The 23548-nt window shown below is 42.2% G+C and overlaps 1 protein-coding gene across 4 annotated transcripts in view; it reads right to left on the reverse strand.

The window, feature by feature from the left end:
- Positions 1–23548, reverse strand: part of PUDP (pseudouridine 5'-phosphatase) — a 665979-nt gene that overhangs the window by 466782 nt on the left and 175649 nt on the right. For 3 of the 4 annotated variants that reach the window (XR_009257299.1, XR_009257300.1, XR_009257301.1), the window contains exon 5: positions 17253–17467. The gene's annotated coding sequence lies outside the window, so the exon portion shown is untranslated. Of the gene's footprint in view, positions 1–9357; positions 11567–17252; positions 17468–23548 lie in introns of those variants that run through there. The other variant, XR_009257302.1, reaches the window with a different exon arrangement.

Raw genomic sequence — 23548 nt, forward strand, 5'->3', positions numbered from 1 at the left:
ACTTAACTATTTATTCCTCCCCACTGGTATCAATCTTATATTGCACAGACCAGAAACTAGAGGCCAACATATTACATATGAATGACTTTGTACTAAGGGTGCCATATTTAGTAAATAAAAACATGGGATACTTGGTTAAACTTGAATATCAGATAAACAACAGATCATTCTTTTCAGTGTGTGTTCCATATTTACATGAAATTCAAATTTAAATGGCTGTCTTGTATTTCATCTAGCAACCCTATTTTGTACTGGTGTACCAAAACGATCGTATTTTGCCAAAACGCAGTGTTCCTTTGCCTGTTCCCACCCTCCGCCCTTCACCAACCTTCCTTTCTGTGATGTGAATATATATCTTCTCATATGACGGAGCTGGGGTCTCAGAATGCTCTTGTTACAGACCAGTGCGTTCTATTCCAGGCCATTGTTAAAAACAGAACTTTGTTTTCAAAGTGTGTACAGAGGAAGTAACGAAGGTGTTAGTTCACCTTCATTTGCACCATTTGCACCACGAAAGGCACAGGATAAAGACAAGAAACTTCCAGATCTGCCACAGGGCACAGATGACCACAGAACAGCTGTGACTCTAAATGAGACAAAGACAAGGAGGGTGGGTTCACTTCACCAGGAGAAATGGAGACCAGGAGACTGGGGGCTGTTCTCTGGAACTTTCCTTTAGGGCAAGGTCTCAGCTGGAGACCTTGCTTGACCTTGCTTTTCTCTTTCTTCTCCCGGAACCTCAGTGCGATGCTCAGCTCCAGCGCCATCTTGTGCCCTGAGGATGGGAGTCACGTTCTAAACTCAATGGTAGCTCCCCAGATGCCCTGTGGTGCTCTTGCATAAAGTCAAAACCAGTGGATTGGTCCAGAGCCTTCTGCCAGGGTTGGGGGTCATTGCCTGCTGATTCTAATGCCTGTAGACTGACCATAGTGACTCTGGGGTTTCTGAAGGACGGTGGTCCTGCCCAAAGACACAGAGAGGTTCTTAACAAGAACCAAGTTTCCAACTTCGTTTGTTTTGTTTCAGACGTGTTGAGCTTCAAAACACACCGGAAAATCAACAAAGGGGCAGTTGGATAAACAGATCCTGAGCTCAGGAGATAGTGTCACGAGTGTAACGTCTAAGAACACAAAGAGATTGGATTAAATCCTGTCTCTGCTGCATCCTGGATGTTGACCTTGGGCAAGTTCCTGAATCTCCATATGCCTCTGTTTCCTCATGTGTTGGAAGGGAGTAAGAATAGTAAGACCTACCTCATAGGGACATTACGAGGAGTAGGTATGGTGAGGTTCTGGTGTGAACACTTTGTACGTGTTCCCTCTTATTACTCTCTCCTGTAAATCATCGACAGGTGTTTCTCCATGATACTGTGGGATTGAGCAGAGTAGCTTGGGGAGACACTAGCACAGATACAGCAAGAGAGAGTGCAGGACAAAGACCTGCTCATCTCCAACAGACACATGTGGCAGAGGAGAATGAAACTGGAAAAAGTTACAGGGAGGGACCTGTCAGTAAGGAAGAACAAGAGAAGACAGTACAGTGATCTCCCATGGGGAAGTGGCCAAGGGGCCATGTTGGTGAGAAGTCCCATAAGAACAAAGCCTTAAAAAAAAAAAAAAAACTAACCCAGATCTGTTGCAATCGATGCTATGGAATCTCTGGAGTCCTTGTGACCACTGTTTGGGGGGCGGGGATGAAAGGGCCAGAAGCCAGGCTGATACTGGCCTGGGAAGGAATAGGGATTAGCACACGGAGACAGCAAGTACAGGCCACTATCTTGAGAGGCTTGCTCCTGAAAGGAGGAGACAGAAAAACTAAGGACGTGAACATTTGAGATCGTGTTCTATTTAAAAGCAAAGATGTCTAACGCAAAGGGAATAATTAGGTAGATTTGTTATGCACCACAGGATGGAAGTGTATGCGGCCGATAAAGTAACGGCTTTTGCTATTTCTGTTTCTGTTCCTAATTGCTACTGAGCAAGTCAGCGTAAATCAGAACATTTAAGAGAGGCAGTTCTTTTGTGCGGAGACCTTGCGATGGGAAGAAGGTCTGCAGGAGATGCAGGATTCCACGGACCTCTGGCGCAGTGGACAGGACCCAGCCTGCACCCCGAAGACTCACCCCAAGATAAACAAGAGAAATCATTTGCCTCTACAGTTCTTTCCTACCCTTCCTGGTGCCTCTGCTATGGCGAGTATGCTACAAAATCACTCTTGCTTTATAAAAAAACAAAAAAACAAAAACCAGCTTGAGTGTTTAAAATGCAAGCTTGTCCAAGGGACACCTGGGTGGCTCAGTGGGTTAAGCAGCTGACTCTTGATCTAGGATCAGGTCATGATCTCACGGTTCATGAGTTGGAACCCTGAGTGATTGTGCGCGCGCTCTCTCTCTCTCTCTCTGAAAATAAATAAAGTTAAAAAATAATAAAATGCTAGCTCCAAGATATTTAACTCTTATGAAGGTTCACTCCCAGAAGCTTTTAAATGAGTAAAAATTAACTTGTCACATGTCTGTTAACACCTTACGCAAGAAGCTTCTCCTTTAATTAAATGTTTATAAAAAAAAAAAGTGTGTGTGTGTGTGTGTGTGTGTGTGTGTGTGGCCATGCCATTTATAAGAACTTCTTAAAGCAAACTTCCCAAACCATGCCTCCCTTCATTCTTTGGCTTATAGTCCCAGAACAGAGCCTTCCAGGCAGGCTGGGGACTTCAAAGTGGACAGGTGCAGGCATGCTTACCTGGGCACCCTCATGCCTCACAATGCAGTGGCTGACGGGTGATAGATGGCCCTTGCCACCAGGACTTTCTTCCGTGATTCCACATGGGAGGCACAAGTCTCTGCAGTTCCTAATGGTGCAGGTTGACACGCACAGATTTTTCTCTTTTCTGTCACCTTCCAGAACATGCATATCTCCTCCGTTGTCCTTGGTAACCCCCATTCTTTCATCCTTGCAGAGTTAAGCATTTGTTCCCAGGGAAGGATTAAAGCACAGATCAAATCTCACACAAATGGAGCAAGCTACCCGTTTCAGGTCAAGGTTCACATGAATTATGTCAATTTAAGAACCACCTTCACAGAGAAACTTTTTTTCTCTTTTTCTTTCCTTTTTTTTTTTTTTTTGCAATACCAATTCTGCCAAACCTAAGAAGTACAAAGGTGAACAGGAAACCTTTTTACAAATGTCACATTTTACTTTCAAATTCCTAAGCACAATTGTCCATTATGTCCCAGAAAATTGGTAATAACTAAAAAAAAAAAAAAAAAAAAAGGCAGATAATGGATAAGTACTGTGGCAGACCAATTATAATGTATGCTTAAAATTATCTTTTTGCAAACTTGTTCTCAGCTCTTTGGTTCTTTTGATTTATGCGAACCGTGACTTTTTATCTCTAGGTATCATCCCTCATTTTAAGAGATCTGGTGAAATCTTTTACATTGAAGAAAATGGAGGGAATCCAATTTCTTGTCCCCCAAAATGAGACAGATTCTTTTTTTTTTTAAATCCATCTCTAGTTTATTATGCTATCGAGCTTTAAGAAAACTTCTACTTGTTTCTTTATGTCCAGATATCTGACATACAGAATATGGATATTTCATATCACTAACCGGTGCATAGCAAAATGTAATTTAAGAGAACAGTTTTCAGTAACTGTTTTGTAGAATGAACTTTGCACCTGGGAGTCATAAGTTGGGCAAAGTTTTAAAAATCCTTCGGCAGTTGGAAACGAAAAATAGCAAGATAGAGCAATTATGTTGAGAAACTTTTTTTTTTTTTTTAGCCTCCAGAGACTCACATCTATTAAAAAAACAAATTGTCTTCTTAAAGTGTGATTATAACTCTGTCCTTTTGAAGTTCGGTAGTGAGAACCAAATGTGCCTAATTTTTGTTTATTCTTTATTCTATCTGGATTGGACATGATTTATCACAGGTGTACCTGCAAATCATTTTGTAGCTTTTCCTCCTCATGAAATTTCGCAGTGCCGAGAAGTTGCAAAGAAGACTTCTTCCCCAAGACTCGTGGCTTCTTCAGTGTTGTCTCTTTTCTTTCTTTAGTTGTGGAGTTTCTTTGCTCCGTCCTCAAGTCAATTTCTGGGGTATTTGGGATGATTTGATGGTTATCTAGTTGTGTCTTAGGATGAGAGGAGTCTAGGTTCCTCCTGTTGCTCAAGACGAGATAGACTTTTATCCTTATTGACAGTCTTGCCAAAGTATGGGGGAAAATGTGTTACTGTGTTAGGTTTCCTTAGAGGTGTCCCAGAAGCCACAGCATTGGAGAAAATAACTTTATATTTTGAATTTAAAATCCGTATTTTGGTATGAATTTCCTGACACCTGACGACCTATTTATTGTTACAACTGAGAGACGCTATTCCATGAAAAGAACTCAAGAATTATAGGCAGCTATGTAGGAGTTGCATAAAGATCTTTAAAAAACACAAAGATTTGCATACCATTTTTTCTATATTTGGTATTGTTGATATTGGATTAGTTCTTCCTTCTGCTGTGTTCACTGAAATCAAGGGATAAAAGCCATTCTGGGATAGTGTGACAAAACTGAGCTGGAAGCTTGAGCCTCTCCTTTCCTCTAAAATAAAGGGTCTTTTAAGCTTTTGTTTTTTTTTTTTTTTTCAGGGCTCAGTTTGATTCATGGTTTATAGCAAGGGTTGGCACATTACAGCCCATGAGCCAAATCCAGCCCTCAGCCTGGTTTTATAAATAAAGTTTTATTGGCACATCCACATCCACTGGCTTAGATATTGTTCATGGCTGTTTTCACATTACAAGGACAGAGTTATTATGAAAATTATAGGTGTTGATGAGAATCAGCTAGGTCAGGCCAAAGTGCCATATTTACCATAACTGAATTACAGGAAAGAAAGAAGAAATTATTTATCAGCCAAGAGGTGGGGACAACCACGAGCCCTAGTTTCCTAAAACTTTAAACTTGCAATCTCTCTTGTATATAATCTAAGGCCCAACAGAGATTATTTTACGGGTAGAGAGGGTGGAGGGAAATGGTCTGCTAGTCCTAAGTGAGCAGACTTGAAGAACTCTATTGGAAATGATCAATCCCTTTTTTAATTTTGTTTTCCTCCAGTGTCTGGCATTCAGCCTCCTATGACAGGGAACAGTTTCCTCTTGGGTTGTTGGGAGGGTTCTTTCAGAGAAAGCATCCCTGCCTCAATTTCTCCTTCCACAAAGTGGGGGGACAAGAGGTCCCACTCTTTTCGATTCTTTTTCTCACTTGGCTGCCCTCCTGAAGAAAGCCAGTTTGTCCCTGTCACCTATGCCCATTGCCCCCAAGCGGTCTGTACTAGGCCCCAGCGAAGAAGCTCTTGGCTGGACTCTCCTAGGCTCTGGGGCCAATTCGCCTTTCCATGGAAGAAGGTCTTTCTTTTCCATTAGGGGCAGCTACCCAAGTTTAAGTATGGGATTGAAGGGAAGGAAAGCTGTGCAAGTTGCTTTCGTCCCTACTCAAGATCTCCTCTAGGCTATGCTCTAAGAATGGCATTCATGACTGGTGTGGTCTGCTAGGGCTCCCTGTTGGGGTCTGGGGTGAATGGCAATAAAGAATACTCACATTCCAGATACTGTGTTCTGTGCTTGCATTTTGTGGGGAGAAATTGAGGAGAAAGTTTAGCGTCCTTGGATATGTAGGGGAGGAAAAAAATTTCCTCTACCCTCTTAGGTTATAGTAATGAGGCCCGCAAACTACACTGCTAAAAGATAGATTAATAGTAAAGAGGGTTTATTTGTGCATATAGAGTCCTTCATAGAAAAGAAGACACTGGCAGACTAAGGAGCTTATATGCCATTTTAACAAAGGGCAATACATTGTAGGTAAGTGACAAGAAAAGGCAAAGGGAGGGGCACCTGGGTGGCTCAGTCAGTTAGGTGTCCGACTTTTGGTTTCAGCTCAGGTCATGAACTCATGGTTTCGTGAGTCCAAGCCCCACGTCAGGCTCAAGCACAGAGCCTGCTTCAGATTCTCTCCCTCACTCTTTCTCTGCCCTTTCCCCACTTATACTGTCTTTGTCTCTCTCAAAATAAATAAATACACTTTAAAAAGAAAACATGAAAAGGCAAAAGTGTCTAGGGTCCTAGGGTAGTAAATTGTGGGAAAGTAAATAACATGGAGAGAAACGAATGGAAGAGAAGGATTATTTTAGTAAGGTTTGTTTGTCGATCTTCTGTCTCCAACGATCAAGGTGGTTCTCCTCCTGGTACAAGAGCAGGGGAAGTGAAATACCTTTACGAAGGTAAATGTACGTCCTGCTTTTGGGCAGACAGTGGGGGGACACAGAGCTCTTTCTGCATTTGGTGCTTCTTAATTGCCTTCAGTTCAAAATAATCCTTCTGTCAAAGTGGCATATTTCGGGATGGCATACTCTGATCCCCCCCGGCTATCCTAAGGATGCACGGTGCTCCCTAAGAAACTGAGGTCCACCCAGAATCTCAGAATGTGACCTTATTTGGAAGAAAGGTCTTTGCAGATGTAATTAGGGATCTGGAGATGAAACAGTTCTGAATTTAGGGGGGGCCCCAAATCCTTTTAAGAAGAGAGGGCACAGAGAGATGCACAGGGAAGAGGGCCATGTAGAGAGGGAGGCAGAGAAGGGAGGGATGCTGTCATGGACCAGAGAGCCGGGGACGGCAGCACTGGAAGCTGGAAGGGGCAAGGAAGGCATAGTTGTTACGGCCTCCAGAGGGTGCACACCCCTGCTGACACCTTGGGCTTTTGGATTTTTGGCTTCCTGACCTATCAGAGAATAAATCTGTCATTGTAAGCCACCAGTTTGTAACACGGCATTCCAGCAGCCGAAGAAGACTACAGCTGACCCATGAACAACACGTGTTGGAACAGCACTGATCCATTCGTGTGCAATTTCTTCAAAACCCTTGGTTTTGAAAATCCCTTTTCTCTTCCTAATGATTTTCTTAATCACATTTTTCTTTCCTCTACCTTACTTGTTTCTAGGAATATAGTGTGTAATACATATAGAAAATATGTGTTAGTTGACTGTGTATGCAGTTGCTAAGGCTTCTGGTCAAGAGTAGGCTAGTAGTTTTGGGGGAGTCCAAAGTTTATGTGGATTTTCAACTGTGTGTTGTTCAAGGCTTGATTGTCACACACATAAACAAACATCTCATCAACACCCTTTAGTAGTTACACGCTCACAATTATCTCTCTGTACTGCAAAGCCCCTACACGGAACCTTACTATCATGACCATTATGTGCTATCTTTTGAATTCTTGAACTCGAAACATAGGCTGGGTGCTATGCTGGGCTTTTTGCTGCACGTACATTTCAAGACTTTCATATATGTTTCCCAACTGTGCTACCACCTACACAGCTCCAGAGTCTTAATCACCAGCACTTCTAAAATATTAAATAGAATAACAGAACATTTCTTCCTTTGCCAATTACCATTTCAGCAATTACTTTAATATATAAAATACTTTAAAAGTTTCTTTCATCTCAGCAGAAAGTCTTTCTACCCAGGGGACTGTGACTCAAAGATGTATTTCAGCCTTAGGCAAAATCGTTTCATTCATTATCCCAGATTTTTGTTATTTGGGTTTTCGTTGTTGTGGTTTACAGACTTGGGATTAAAAGGAAATTTCACACAAAGACTTTATCCAGTGTAAGGAGCTGAGAAAGTAGGCAACACTTCCCCTAAGTACTAGGCATTCAGAGAGATGGGTGGGGAATAAAACCTTGACATTCTGAAAAACCATGTTTTTATTAGTGCCAGAAATATTCAATGGGTACCTGTTATCTCCACTCACAAGATCTAAAACTCAAATGTAGGATGTTGGCATTTCACCAGTAAAGATAAACTGCCTTTCAGTATGAGTCTTAAGCTCTCTTAAATGGTACCACATTTTCAACACTTCACAAAGCATCAAACACACTGACACTTGAGGCAAACATGAATATTTTATTCTCCCTCAATAAAATAGTTAAACACATCCATTCTCTGCCATTCAAGGTTTTATGACCTAAGGCCATGGCTGCGCAATTCAGAAAGAACAGAGCTGAGAAAAAAGAAGAAGAAAGAAAAAAGTCCAAAGCTACAAGTACTATCCAGAAAGTTTTACTTCTCTCCATTGATTACCTTGATCCAACAGAGACACGGAACCTACCACATCTGGGGCAAAAAGCAGCCACTCAGAGAATTCTGGATTTTGGTTCTGTAACTGATGTGATCCTCTCACGGTGATGCTTTTGTGACTCTTCTGAAACCCGTCTCCATTGTTTCTTACCACCATTGACTATCACCCCATTCTGCTGGTGCCACCTTCTCTCCATCCCGAGCATGTAACATTAGGTGATCTGAAGAGTCTGGGGAAATTGGCGTCCATCCGTGGAATTGTCACTACCTCTAGGATTGAGAGGAAATGATGCTCATCGTGCCCACGCAAACGTCAGACACGCTCTGTTGAAGCAGGAAAGCAGATGGTCAGAATGGGGGCTTCTGCTCTTCAAAGCAAGAATATGGCCCAGGTCCACACATCTTTGCCTGTATTCAGCTGGCCACCCTTCTCTGTGCACTCAAGTGATGGATCATGGGGGGACTCCTGGCACTTCCCAAGAGCTGTTTGGATGCATCCAAGACTGAGATGCACACAGGTGTATAAGGATATGTGTGCAAGGGCTTCATTGTCCAAAGGCATCGAAGTGTGATTACCATACTGTAACCCAATCGGAGTGCATGGAAAAAAAGTATATCTAAGATGTACACACAATAGAATATTTGGGATGATTTCACATTATTTTAAAAATACTCTATGTGTGCTGACACTATATTGTATGTGCTTACTAAAGGGTCTGGTAGAACATAGACGCAATGGAGTCATTACCCCCACAAGGGAGAAATTTGGAGGAAGAACCTGCAAGAAAGCTGGGAATGAGGAGATTGGGACTTCCAATTTACATCTGTACTTCTGTATTTTTTCCTTTTTTTTTTTTTTCTTGGTCTTTACAAACAAATATTTTAGCATTTTTCTTTATAGTCTTTAAAATGGAATGTGTTTGTATTTTTACCTGTTTTTGAACTAGAACAACTAGGAAACATTGATTTTAAAAAGTGAGGAAAACCAGATGGAAGAAGGAAATCTGAATGGTCCAAAGAACACAAGAATGCTAGAGAAAAGTCCATTAACAAAGATGCAAATTAAAAATAAAATTAAAATCTATGAAGATTCATTGGCAACAATGTAAGTACCCAATGACGTCAGACAGATGGGACAAAGTGTGTGATTCTCACAAATAAAGTCATGTCTGGCCAGTAACAATGATACCAAAGAATATTAGGAATTTGTACAGAAAGACGAGAATAATATATAAAATGTTTTTAATTCACAAAGTGGTTTTATTTAAGGATCCCATGTTGTGGAAGAACATTCTCCAGGTCTTGCTATAATGAAGGGAATATGGAAGGCTATACTATAAAATGTAAACATTGGTCATTCCTGGGGTAGGGTAGTTGTCGATCTTCATTGCATTCCTTATGCTTATAGATACTTTGTAGCTTTAGAATGAACATGTGCTAATTTGATACTCTGACAAATAGGAGGGACATTAAGAATTGCATGTAGAGTCTTGGTCTAAAGTCAGCAAACACAGATGGCACATTTAAGGGTGGAGTGGCTACAGATGGGGACTGACACATACATGGATTGTCATCACATTTTATCACTGAAGCTATCAATCCAAGTAGTAACTACATAAAATGGGCTTTTAAAAATATTAGGTCATTTTAATTGAATGTAACCATGGTGAATATTGTGGACCCTACTGTTCTTAATTTGAACATGGTTGAAGTTACAGAGAAATGCTGAGATGTGGGCAATTCTATTCGTCCTTTACACAGAATGAGCCTCTTCCCACAGTATCCTCTTCTGGGCTTCCCAGCAATATAAGCTTTCACATCCAGTCTTTTAAAAGGAAAAGGAGGAAAACTGAATATCACACATGATTCCTTGCCCTCCATACCACCATGATTGGAGACTGTAAATAAAACAAACGAAGAGGTCCCAGAGAGAGCAAAGTCCTTTCTCCTAGCACACAAAAGGACTATTTTTGTATTCAGGAGAGAAATCACCTAAAAAAAATGATCCTTTGGTTCTGACAGCTATTTGCAAGCTTTAGAAAAGGGGAGGAAAGGATTGCCTTTCTCAATCAGTGTTTGAATAAGGGTTCTTATGTTAAACTGACATCTTGGTCTTAGGGTGAAACTCCTCTGAGGCTTTCAGAAAACAAAGAGGGCAGGAGTTAGGAAATCTGCTTTTTCAACCCCAGGGTCAGACTCTCAAGTACCAACTATGGTCTCCTTTGCTCTCTTCTCCCTTCACTGGCGGGGTCAGCTGAGATTTCACATGGTATATTTTGGAGCAGAGCTTCTGAAACATTAATGTGCACACAAATCCACTAGGGGTCTTGTTAAAATTATAGATTCTGATTCCATAGGTCTTGGTGGGAAGGGACCTGAGATACTACATTTTCTACAAGCTCCCAGGTGAACCAAGGCTGCCCGAACTGTGCTTGAATGCAAAGGTTTTTGACAGCACTAGAGGAAACAATAACATTTTCTTGCGTATGAGAATTTTCCGTAATTTGCATGCCATTATGGCCAACTTTTGCAATGTTTCTGGGTATACGCATTTTTTATCCAAGGGTGTAGACTGGATAATTACAACAGAATGAAATGTCCCTGAAATGGATCAAACAGTAAAGAAAGAGATCTTGCAGGGTGTTGGAATCTAGTAGGTCTGTTACCGGAGCATACCGTATACTTCCATGGAAATTGAACCAACTAGATGGCATCATGCCCTGCTAGCAGGCAAGACAAAAACACGATTTAAGAACACAGACACTCTAGACAACTTTGTGGTAGTGACAGAGGCAGGTACTATTGGTGTTTCCTACGCCAACCCTCTTCATTGCATGGAAGTAAAAAACTGTGACATGTTAAGTCAACCTACGACACCACGATGGAACAGGAATGTAAAACCAAGGACCATTCATTCTAGATCACTGCACTGTATCAACAACCTAGAACGGAGCCCCTTATTTGAGTCATCCAACACAAATGGCATGCAGAATTTGTCTCATTCACCAATGTCCACGGGAAATCCAGCCACACAGAGTTTTTATGAATCTGTTTTGCAGATTTCATCGAAGATTTCATAAGTGAGATGAACAGGGATAGACTTCATACATTTCACAGCTTATAATCTTCCAGATCTTTGTGACCTTGCATGCCTTTTAAAGATTCCCATCTCCTATTCTCCCTCCATATATCTCTCTCCTCCTTTGATGACCTTCATCTTCCTCAATGAAGGAAGGCCATATGGCATTAAACCTATATGTGCTATCAAACTCCATGCTCCACAAAACCAAAGGGTGCTGATCTCCTTTAAGTGGCTACTTAGAAACCATGTATTGCTTCTCTTAGATGCTCATATGATGTTTAATTCTATGTGTCAACTTGACCAGTCTGAGGGATGTCCAGATAGCTGGTAAAACATTACTTTTGGTGTGTCTGTGAGGGTGTTTCTGTAAGAGATTAACATTTGAATCAGTAGCCTGAGTAAAGAAATCTACCTTCACCAAACGCGGGAGGGCCTCATCCAACCCACTGGGGACTTGAATAGAACAGAAAGGCAGAGGAAGGACAAATTCTCTTTCTTTGTTCTTGAGCTGGCATGTTCATTTTCTCCTGTCCTCAGATCCTGGAACCCCAGATTAGAGTAGTTTATTTGGCAGTAAATTTCTTTGTACAGCCAGTACTAAATCAGGAATAATTTTTCTTAATTTTGTCTTGTTTAGTATTTTTTAGTAAACTTTTTTTTAATTTTGGAATAATTTTAATTTTACAGAAAAGTTATAAAGATAGCATGGAGATTTCCCTTACAACATTTACCCAGTTTCCCCTAATATTCACATCTTACATGACCATGGCCTGCTTGTCTAAACTATGCAACCAACTTTGGAACATTACTATTAACTGTATTTACAGACTTTACGAGGATGTTCCCAGTGTTTCCAATTGTGACATATTTCTGTTTCAGGATCCCATCCAGGATACTACATTGTATTTACTTATTATACCTCCTAGTTTCCTCTGCACCATGACAATTTCTGAGAATTCCCTTGCTTTTTGTAACCTTCACAGATATTTTCTAGATTGTCTCTCAATCTGGGTTTGTCTGATGCCTTCTAATGATTAAACTGCAGAGATAGGGGTTTTGGGGAAGAAGTCCTCAGAGGGAAGGTGTCCTTCCCATCACATCCTATCAGGGGTCCATGATTTCCATATGACTCAACACTGAAGATGTTAACCATGGTCATCTATTAAAGATAGTATCTGTTGAGTTTCTCCACTGTTAATCATTTCTTGAGTTGTGTGACCATGGGATTTTTTTTAATGTATCAATTTTCAAAATACCTGAAGTTATATTTATTTCTTATTTTTATTGAGTTCCTTTTCTCCATGTTCAATTATTTCTAATTCAATTTCATCTCTGTTGCCTTCCTCCAGAAAAAAATTCTTAAATACCATATTTCTCATAGAACTCTCCTGCTTCAACCTGGAGGCTATTCTTGGTTGGGATAAAAGGAAACCCGTATTGTGAGCATCTCCAAGGTGCGAAGGAAAGTCATAAATATTTTATATACATTTCCTACTTACATTTCACAAGAGCTCTCTAAATTAAATATTAACAGACCGTTTTTTTCAAATGAAGAAACTAATTTTCCCAAGGCCATAGTTAAGGACAGTAAGTAATAAAACAGGAGAGAACCTGGATTCCCTACCCAGAGGTTCAAGATCACCCACAAATTTCTCAAATATGACTGTCACTCTCCTGCATGGGCCCACTCCCATTCACCCTCCCGAAAAGAGAGGTCTGCGCCCTGCACCATAAGCATTCCCTAAATATCACTGCCTTCAGCATTCACTCCTGCTGCCCCCTTTCTCCAAGTGACCTTCCCAAAATCGCTCATCGTCCAGGCCCAGCTGAAGCTCTTCTCCTCCTGGAAGCTCCTCCTCATGACCATCACACCCACAACGCCTTCCCCCTCATGTTGAGTGTGCTGCTTCTAGCACTAGAGATGGTCTTCATTCCCTTGCACCCAGCTTGTTAAACAGGGTTAGCCCGTCCTTGCACCATGCCATGGAGAGTATAAAAGTTCCAGCCCTGATTAACAGTGCCTGCGCTAGGAAACCCCCAGGGAAGGTCTTTGGCCTCTTAGCTGGAGCCGTACATTATGTCCGTCTCACTACATCCCCCCTCTTTGCATTAACCCACTCCTGTGGTCTCCCCTTGTGTTTAGCTACATGCCCATGCCAAAGGTACCCAACCACCAAAGTACAGAGAGCAGTCCTCAAGACTGTCATCACTTCTGATGCAATTTTGCAAGCTCTGGGGAGCTTCCCTAGACCATTGTCAGGTTCAGTAATTCCATAGAAGGATTCCCAGGTATCAGAGAAAGCTGTTTTGCTCACAGTTACGGTTTACTACAGCTAAAGGGTACACACGGAAACTGGCAAAGGGAAAAGGCATGTGGAGATGCATGTGAGAAAATTACAAATGCAGAGCTTCTAGGTACTCTGTCCCTGTGGAGACATGGACAGTGTTACAATCCAGCACTGATGGGTGACAATATACACGGAATACTGCCAAGGAACACCCCCTTGAGACTTGGGTGTCCAGAGTTCTTATGGGGGCTCCATCATGTAAGAAGGACTGACCATGCGGCCGATCTCAGTCCCAACACACTCAGGAAGACAAGCTGATATCGCATGACCCAAAGCCTCCACCCTCTGTCACTTTGTGAGGTTTTCTGGCATGGCCAGAAGCCCCACCCTAAATCACAATGTTACACAATCCAGTGACCCCAAGGCCCCAGGCAAAGACACCTCTCACACAGGACATTCCAAGGGCTTAGAGGTCACCTCCAGAAGGTAAGGGGCAAAGGCCAGATCTCTTTTTGAACACGACTAGATTCTAGATTACACAGTCAGTGTGTCTTACCATCTTGAGGACCTTGCCCCCTTTTCTTTTTCTTTTAATTTTTTTTCAACGTTTTTTATTTATTTTTGGGACAGAGAGAGACAAAGCATGAACGGGGGAGGGGCAGAGAGAGAGGGAGGCACAGAATCGGAAACAGGCTCCAGGTTCCGAGCCATCAGCCCAGAGCCTGACGCGGGGCTCGAACTCACGGACCGTGAGATCGTGACCTGGCTGAAGTCGGACGCTTAACCAACTGCGCCACCCAGGCGCCCCCTTGCCCCCTTTTCTAACACTTAGCTCTGCGTGTGTTTCTTATCATAACCAGAACGTGTGTGTATACACAGATACTCAGACATTGACAATGATGTTTCCAGAGTGCTAGGTTCAAGGTTGATTTTGTTTGTTTCTCATGTATACTTTTCTACTATATCCAAAGTTTCTACAAAAACGCTTGCCTCTATAACTAGGATAGGAAAACAGATTTTAATGAGGCTTTTTTTTCACATGTTGCCTATCCAGTTTTGTTCACTATGAACTACAAGATTTGTCCACTTACTAACCATTGATATAAAATAGTATTTGGAGGACTATACGCTCTTTTTGTTCCTCTGAATTATCTAAAAAATCACTAAAAAGGATATGTTAAGAATAATGTAAACTCAGGCACCTGGGTGGTTGAGCATCCGACTCTGGATTTCGGCTCAGATCAGGATCCCAGGGTCACGGGATCGGGCCCCACATCAGGCTTCATACTGACAGCGTAGAGCCTGCTTGGATTCTCTCTCTCCCTTCTCCCCCTCCCCCACACTTGCTCTCTCTCTCTCTCTCTCTCTCAAAATAAAAAAATAAACTTTTAAAAAATTAAAAAAGAATAATGCAAACCGTACTTGCTAACTAGAATTAGGTATGTGTGCAAGTATAATAATGTAAATACATACCTAAACAGTGTCAGCACATACAAGGCACGTGTATATGTAAAAATAACTATATGCAGATGTTGATATAGAGACATGTGTGGATTGTGTCACTCAAGAATATATAAGAGGCTTCAGCTAGTGTGATATGGGAATACACTCCTATTTGTCTATCAAAATTTCCTCTCCGCTCATTCCATGGTGCTATTTCTTGGTACGGCATGTACCATCAATGGAGACGAAAGAACCCCTAAAGGATCAAGATTGAATCTTAGGGGTAAAAAAAGCCGTAGTGTTTTTATGTATAAAGCACAAACAGGCACGTAGTACAAAACCAGAGGCACTGTGTAACTATGGCATTAAACTTTCACGGGAGGGAGACAGCACAATTAGAAAAGAAAAAGTCCAAAGAAATGAAAGCAACCCCTCCGTGAAGGCATACCTTTCTCAGTCTTAACTGAGAACTCCATACTTTGACACCAGCATTTTCTGAAGTGACTTCGACTGTAAACACAACAACACTGAATGGAGGTCGTGGTGCCTCCTCCCCGCCAAGTGTGAAGCTCACCCAAGCTTCCTTGTAACGATCTCTACGTTTGCAAGAAACCAGCACCATCTCTACCACAAGGGAGGTGGTACAGAATCATGTCATGAATAAAGCAACCACCTGAGCACCAAAGCTTAACAATAAAAATAACACAATTATTGAACGTTTACAATGGAGCCAAGAATGGTTCTGTTAATCTCCTTGGTCCCGACTGCAACCCGATGAAGGGGACACTGTGATTACCATTCTCTTTTTATAAACAAGAAAAGTGACACACAGAGAGTTTAAGTTGAGTTTCCAAGGCGACCCAATTAGTAAGTGAGAGACCCAAGGACAGACCCAGGAGCCGAAGGCTCGTTCCCCTTCTCTGTATCAACACAACATCATTATTCCTGAGAGCGATCTGGCACTTGGAAGAAGTACTCTTTATGCTAAGGAAGAATAAACATACCCTTCATAAATAATACAAAAACAAGCAACAACTTCTGCGGAGTGGAAACACACTGCCAAGGAGCCTGGAGTATGCTGGCAATTAATAAAACATTTTTAAATATAGTCTGTAATTTGAATACAATAAGGAAAATCAATTAATGACTCTGAAAGAGGGAGCAAGTAGAAACAATTATTATAGTTTTGCATGTATTGAGAACTCATAAAAGGCCTGCTGTCGAGCTCAAAAAATCCATTCTCTGTGGTGTGAGGTGGCATTTTAACCACTGGTAGAGATGTCAGTCTACATAGCTGGACCACTGTTTTAATTTGGTAGGGTATGCCTCTGCGAGGTCTCTTTCTAAAAAGTCAAATAAGGGGGTGCCTGGGTGGCTCAGTCAGTTAAGCACCCGACCATCGGTTTCGGCTCAGGTCATGATCTCATGGTTCATGATCTCACGATTCGTGAGTTCGAGCCCCACGTCGGGCTCTGTGTTGGCAGCCCAGATCCAACCTGAGATTCTCCCTCTCCCTCTCTCTGCCCCTGCCTCACTTGCATGCACTCCCCCAAAAATATTTTTAAAAGTCATATAAAAGAACAAACGTGTTCTTGTCAAACAAAATAACAGAATGTTCTCACTAATTCCATAAAACGTGTTTGATGCCAATGCTATACTCCTATGTATGACAGAGCATTCACACACAATAAATTCCAGGCACAAACAGCTGCAGGTATTAATGTCACATGGTTCTGTCTAGTTTTCATCAAATCTTTGCTATACAATTCCAGAAGGTCCTGTGTTTAGATTAGATTCTATTATTTCTGCCACCCGAACTCCTCTTCGACATAACATAGTCACTTTGGAAAGCTCGTATTTTGTTAAACATGTCTCTGACCAAATGTCTAAATGATCACAGTCTCTCAAAGATGAAAACCTATGCCGTGAAATGCCCCTGGTGGGAACGTTTCTTTCAATTGTCCCAGGTCTGTTGCAAAGGATTGTTTTGGTTTTATGTTTAAGTTTTTTCTGTTCCTTACAAAGCCCATAGTAAGAGTTCTGGAAATTAGCCTTTAGATGATGATTGTGGGTCTCCTTCCACATTTTCTAAAAGCTACATCTCTAGCCCCACTCTGTGTGAGTAAATCTACAGCTTCAGCTATGACTGATAAGCAATGATTTCTAGTCAATGTTAATTCCAACAATAGATGTTTTGACTACAACGTACACCTATAGAGCTGGTGACATGCATTGCTTAATTTACTCCCCAAAGAAGAGAAGGTATTGGCACAGCTATCATCCCTGACAGATGAGATTCCAGGGAGAAATATCACTTACCAGAGGTGGTGCTTTAGAGTAGGTAAGCTGCAGTTACAAATGGACCTAACGTGGTGGCTCAGACGTGGTCACTCTCATGCACAGTGTAGGGCTTGTGCCATGGGGCAGTGGAAGTCTCTGGTCCACACAGTCATTTGGGGATCCAAGCTGTCATGCTTCTGTTGTCTTCAGCCCACATCTTGCAGGGTCCCTCTGGGCATCAGCTTTACAGTCAGCTGGAAGGAAGTGCAGAGGGGTGGATCCTGTGACAGACATCCACAGTCACACCTGGTACATCCACTTCTGCTCACTTCTGGGGGGGCCTGGTCACCTGGGGACATCTACCCATTAGGAGACTGGAAATGGGCAGAGCTGGGCATACGGAAGAAGGGGTGGGCAGTCTCTTCCACAGCTAAGAAGGAGCCTGAATAGGACTGAACCAAGTTCTTCTGACCCAAATGCTGTACCTTCTCTCTATCCATCACTGCTTGAATGCCATGACTTAATCAAAGTATCATTGAATCAACTGGACTGCTTGCTCACTGCAAATATCTTTTTGAGAGGGGATATAGCCATCGCTGTTTGGGCCAACACTCTAACTGCCCATGTTTTCCTCCAGGAGGAAATGGGCTTTTCATCTCTTGAGAGCATGATTGACCCAAAGGGCTAACTAATACTTTCAGTGCAAATCTAAGCAATGGGACATGCAGACAGAATGAGCCATGGCAAGAGTGTAAGGGTAGGGGGTAGCTGCTGCATATTTGGTTCTGCCCAGAATCCTGGATTCTATAGGTACTTGTAAGGAGGTACCTATTGGGATCCATCCTCTAATAGTGGGTGGCCCCTGGTGGTCATGAGAGTCTTGTAGAAATGAAGGCATTTGTCCAAGAAGAAAACGTTTGTCTGCATAAGAACTCATACATGAATGTTCACAGTAGCACTGTTCATAATAGCCAAAACATGGAAAAATCCCAAATGTCCACCACGTGATGAACGGATCATCAAAATGTGTTCTATTCACATAGCAGAACATTATCTGGCCATAAAAAAAACAATGAAATTCTGACACATGCTACATGTGGCTGAACCTCAAAGACATCACACGCAGTGAAAGAAGCCAGACACAAAAGGTCACGTTGTAGAGTCCATTTACGTCAGATGTCCAGAGAAGCCAAACCTATCAAAAGAAAGCAGACTGGTGACTGCCACGTGCTGGCAGAGGGTGGAATAGGGAGTGGCTGCTGATGGTTATGGGGTTTACTTTCAGAAAGGAAATGTTCTAAAATTGTGGTAATGCACAAGCCTGAATCTGTTGAAAACGTTGTGGAATTTAGGTCGGTGAACTGAATGGCATGTGAGTTCCATCTCAAGGAAGCTGCTATTAAGAAAAGAAATCCTTTCTAAGGGGTGTGCAGTGAGCTTGTTCCAATGGGCCAAGGAAGAGGCCTCCAGGGCTCCTTCCTGGAGACTCCAGAGTGCGTCATGATTCCCAGAGCCACATGACCAAGAAAAGCTGTAGCGACCATACCCATGGCACCAACGCCATCCCATGAAACGGGATTCCACGAAACATTCCTTCCGTTCACAGTCATCTTCCTTCTTTATATGCTGAGTCCATGGAGCCTGAGTGGCCAGGAGGCTGAGCGTTGAAACTAATGTTTCCCCCAAGACCCTTCCACAGGGTTACACCCAGGACAATGTTGAAATCTACCTGAACCCCGTGATCCTGGAAAATGGGGAAGGTTAAGAAATTGCCCCACCCTCTCTGTTCTGGAAAGCCGCTGACTGGGAAGAACCACCCTCCCTCGCGTGAGTTAGATAAGTTCACAGACGCCTGCTTGTTCACCTAGACGAGCCAGACACACACTCTTCAGATTCCCATTCTTTGCCTCCTCAATGGTTCACTGAATGGCTTGTTCCCACTCATCCACTGCAACAAAAATCTTTGCTAAGCAAACTTTAGTTCAGCTTCTCTCCTTCTCCCGAGGCCCTGAATTTTCTACTGAGATTGTTTTTATTTGGCACGCTCAGCCTGAGACAGAACAGCTTCTCCTCAGGACAGGCTGGCTCAGGGGGAAACCCAAGTTCTGGTCTACCATTGGATTGTGCCACCTTTCATTACATTTCCCATGCCCAGATCCTTCTAGAGTTGTGGGTTATGACAGTCATGACTACTCTTCTCTACAAGAGAAAATCCCCTTTTGGGGCACCTGGGTGGCTCAGTCGGTTGAGTGTCTGACTTCAGCTCAGGTCATGATTTCATGGTTCGTGGGTTCCAGCCCCGCATCGGGCTCTGTGCTGACAGCTCGGAGCCTGGAGCCTGCTTCGGATTCTGTGTCTCCCTCTCTCTCTGGCCCTTCCCCAAGCTCTGTCTCTCTCTGTTTCTGTCTCTCTCTCTCTCTCTCTCTCTCAAAAATAAACATTAAAAATCTTTTTAAATCCCCTTTTGCCTAAGTGTCCTTGCTGACCTTGTAGACAGAGTATTCTCTCAAGCTCCATGGACGCTATGTCCCTAGTGGCTTTCCCCACACTTCCAATAATCCTTTGGAATAAAACTCTCTCCTGACTAAGTCTGCGTTTGGTTTCTGTTTCTTTGTTTTCATTTGTTTTGTGTTTTGACACCCAAACACACATGGGGTTCTCAGGACCTAACTGACAAGTGGTTCCTGGCAACACCATCGTTAGTTTCTATGCTGGCCTACTCTCCTCAACGCTGATGGAGTCGATTTTTCAAGACATCTCTTTGCTTCATCTGTGGAGCTCCTTTCATCCTCTGTTTTCTTGTAACGAGTTGAATTTACCACCAGGAATCAGATCCTCAGAACACAACACTCCTTGGAGAAGCTGTTGGACTTGCTACTTTTGGAAGAAGGTAAAAGGACTTTTTTTGGTGATGATGCAGCCGATGGTCTATAAAGAGAACTATGACTTTCTGTAACACAGTGGGTTACAAAGGAGACACCTTGAAGTCTCGCATGCCCGCTGAGCAATGCTTGGGCAAGGTATACAGGGAGCCATGTCCCATCTGGACTGGCTGGGTTCTGCTCTTGACACCTTCTTCTCTTTCTCCAGCTGATCTGTGCCCAGAGCCCTTCTGTCTTACTGAGTTTCTATTTGGAATTTTTTCTTGAAGTGCTGGCTGTTTATCAGTGCATTTCTAGCTAGGTTTTTCCACCCCACAGCGACAAGGATGATGGCTGTAAGTCCTACGTAATGTGCACACCAGTGTTCCTCCAGGGTAGTCATTTGGGTTGATGGTTTCAATCCCTTTCTGTCCTATGTTTTGTGGGCTGTTCCAAGGAAAGAAGCAGGTTTGACAGCCATCACTTCAGTCTCCGGAAAACTTGACTCTATGTGAAGGAGGAACTGAATATTTGGGGACTCTTTGCCAAGGTTCATCATCTGTCCCATTTTCCTACAAACAAACACAATTGTTCCAACCAGGCTCACGTTAAATAAACAAGTGGCTCACGTTAGCGTGCCTATTCTGGTACTTTATCAAGAACTGTATTCTAGGAAGTGAATGGTGGACCTACACCTGTATTATAGGCATTGAAGGGCTTTATTTACAAACAAGAGTGCTTTAGACAAAGTCTTTTGCATAATATACATAGCAAGTGATTATTCTCTAGTGACCATAATACTCCTAGTCAAAGGCTCTTTCAATTGACATGACATTCACGTACATCTTATTTTCTGGAAAGCGTATTGGAAACTGCATGAGAAAAGACCATTTTATGTGCATTTGGGAGAACTAAGCTATTGAATAAAGAGGAAAACCAAATTGTTACTGAAAGACCTCAGTCTCTACTTTGGGGAAGTTTGATAACTCAGTTTGAGAACTGGGTCTTGGGCTCCTTGGTGTTTGGAACGAGGCACAGATCAAGCAGACGGGCATAAAACATTGAAAAAGACATGGTCCATTCTCCCTAGACATTTATCTTCCAGTTTTATGAATATTCCAGTTAAGAATTCTCGACTACCATGCCAGAGGATGACACATTTCTAAGTCTTTCCCCCCATCCCTTCCTAATACAACCCAAATTTAGCACCTCGACCAGCAAAATGATCATATCTACTTGGACCCAGACAACGGTCCAAAGAATGGAAAGCTCAATAACTTTGTCCTCTGTGTGATATCTGCTTGATTATTTTAAAAAACAGAAGTCAATGACCGTTTTTGCACTAAATAGAATCCAAGGCTCTCTTTTTGATTTAAGGCTCTTTGGGGTCACTGAAGTGTCATTTGGAAAATTGCTTCCTGACGCATAATATTATGGTAATGATCCCCTAAAGCCTGGCATAAAGGCTCTGCCACGAGAGCTAACAATTTATTTTCTTCCAAGTATTGTTTTAAAACAAGAGGCAGCTGGGGTCAAGAGAGAGGCTCTGGGTTATAACAGGCTTAATGCAACCCTTGGAATTTTTTTTTACATGCTTGAGAGGAGAAAGATTGTTCATAAATACTCATTTAGAGAAATGGTTCAAGAGACACAGAAAAGATACATTTCTCTTACATCTGAGCACACGATCATAACCTCATACTAATATAAATACGGGAAGAGAGGAAGGTGTTAGAATTTGGGAGATAAGATTAGAAGCCAGGAGACCTAGATTTAAACCCTAGTCTTGTATCTCATTGATTACATCCATTTGGTTTACAAATCAAGCTTTTTGAGTCCAGCCATATCATACAGAACTGAACTACTTACGTCCAAGTTAGGGGTGAAGATTAAACAGAATATTGTGAGCAAAAGCTAAGAAACCATTTTTTAGCGGATGTCCATAGTCTATATAGATAGTCTATGTACAGAGTATAAACTCAATACCTATACTGATCACCGCTATTTTTAATGTTATAGAGGAGTTATACACAAAAGAATTACTTACACAGGGCCAGGTACCACATCCATTCCATATTTGAGATAGGTGGTGTGAGGAAATTTATGTTGGACTAGGCTATGATGCCCAGTTGTTTGGCTAAACACTCGTCTTCATGTTGTTGCGAACATATGTTTTAGATGTGAGTACATTTAAGTTGGTAGACTGAGTAAAACAGATTACCCTCCATAATGTGGATGGATGGGGAGTGGTTGGGGGTTGGGGATGGGTCTTATTTAATCATTTGAAGGACTCAGGAGCAAAGACTGAAGTTTCCCAAAGAAGAAGCAATTCCTTTTCAAGACTGCAACATAGAATCCCTGCTGAATTTCCAGCCTTCTCGTCGGCCCTGCAGATTTGGGGGCTTGCCAGCCTGTACAATCACTTGAGCCAATTCCTTAAAATAATTCAATAGTGAGAGAAAGAGAGACAGAGATAACAATACAGCTATTTACAGAGACAGAGACAGATGTGTCTAGATAGATGATAAATAGATATACCTAATAGAATTATAATTATCTATTGTATAGATAAAGATCTATTGGATATACCTATGTATCTATTTACAGAGATCTCTCTTTCTATAAATAAATAGATCTATAGATGGATAGGTATATATACCTATGTATGTATATATCTATATCTGTGTCTATATCTATGTCTATATCTATCTGTATCTATCTCTATCTCTAAGTCTATCTCTATCTCTGTCTCTACCTCTATCTTTATCTCTATCTCTCTATCTATCTCTAGGGATATCCTATTGGTTCTGTTTCTCTAGAGAACCAATTTAGGTGGGAAGAACCAGAAGTAAATACACAATGTGAATGCTCTGTGATGGGTCTCACCAAAGCATCAGGTGCTAGGAGCATGTATAGCATGAGGACCACTTAATGCTGTCTTTGAAGGATGGATTGGATGGAGCTGCCCAAAATAAGGGTTGAAAATGAGAACAACCTTTAATGGGGAGACACAAGGGGAGGAGCCCCGAAGGACACAGCTGAAGATCAGCCAGAGGATGAAGAAGATAAACAAGACAGGGGACATGTGAGGCCAAGAAAGACAAAGAGGAAAGCTTTCCCAAGAGAAGGATTCATCCAAAGGGAATTGTACAGAAAGTGTAAGTCGGAGAGAGGATTCAGTGCAGTGGGGATTTCAGGCAGGTGTTAGTATGGCATAAAGACGAGACGCAAGGCGTGGCTGTGGAGGTGGCTGGAGAGGAATGACCAACAGATCTTGAAGTGAGAAGACCAAGAATTTGATGAGTGCTACTCCCCTAAAGGGCTCAAGGTACACATCAATGGCTGTCCCCGGGGGAGCACTGTAGGGCAGTGGTGGCCCCAGGGAAAAACCAAGAATAGAAGAAGGGTTGAGAAAGTGGAGGTGTTTGTTCACTGTGGTACACATGTCCCAGAAGGAGAAGAGCAGTTAGAGGT

The sequence above is a fragment of the Neofelis nebulosa genome, chromosome X (genome assembly GCF_028018385.1).
Source record: "Neofelis nebulosa isolate mNeoNeb1 chromosome X, mNeoNeb1.pri, whole genome shotgun sequence".
Taxonomy (NCBI): Eukaryota; Metazoa; Chordata; class Mammalia; order Carnivora; family Felidae; genus Neofelis; species Neofelis nebulosa.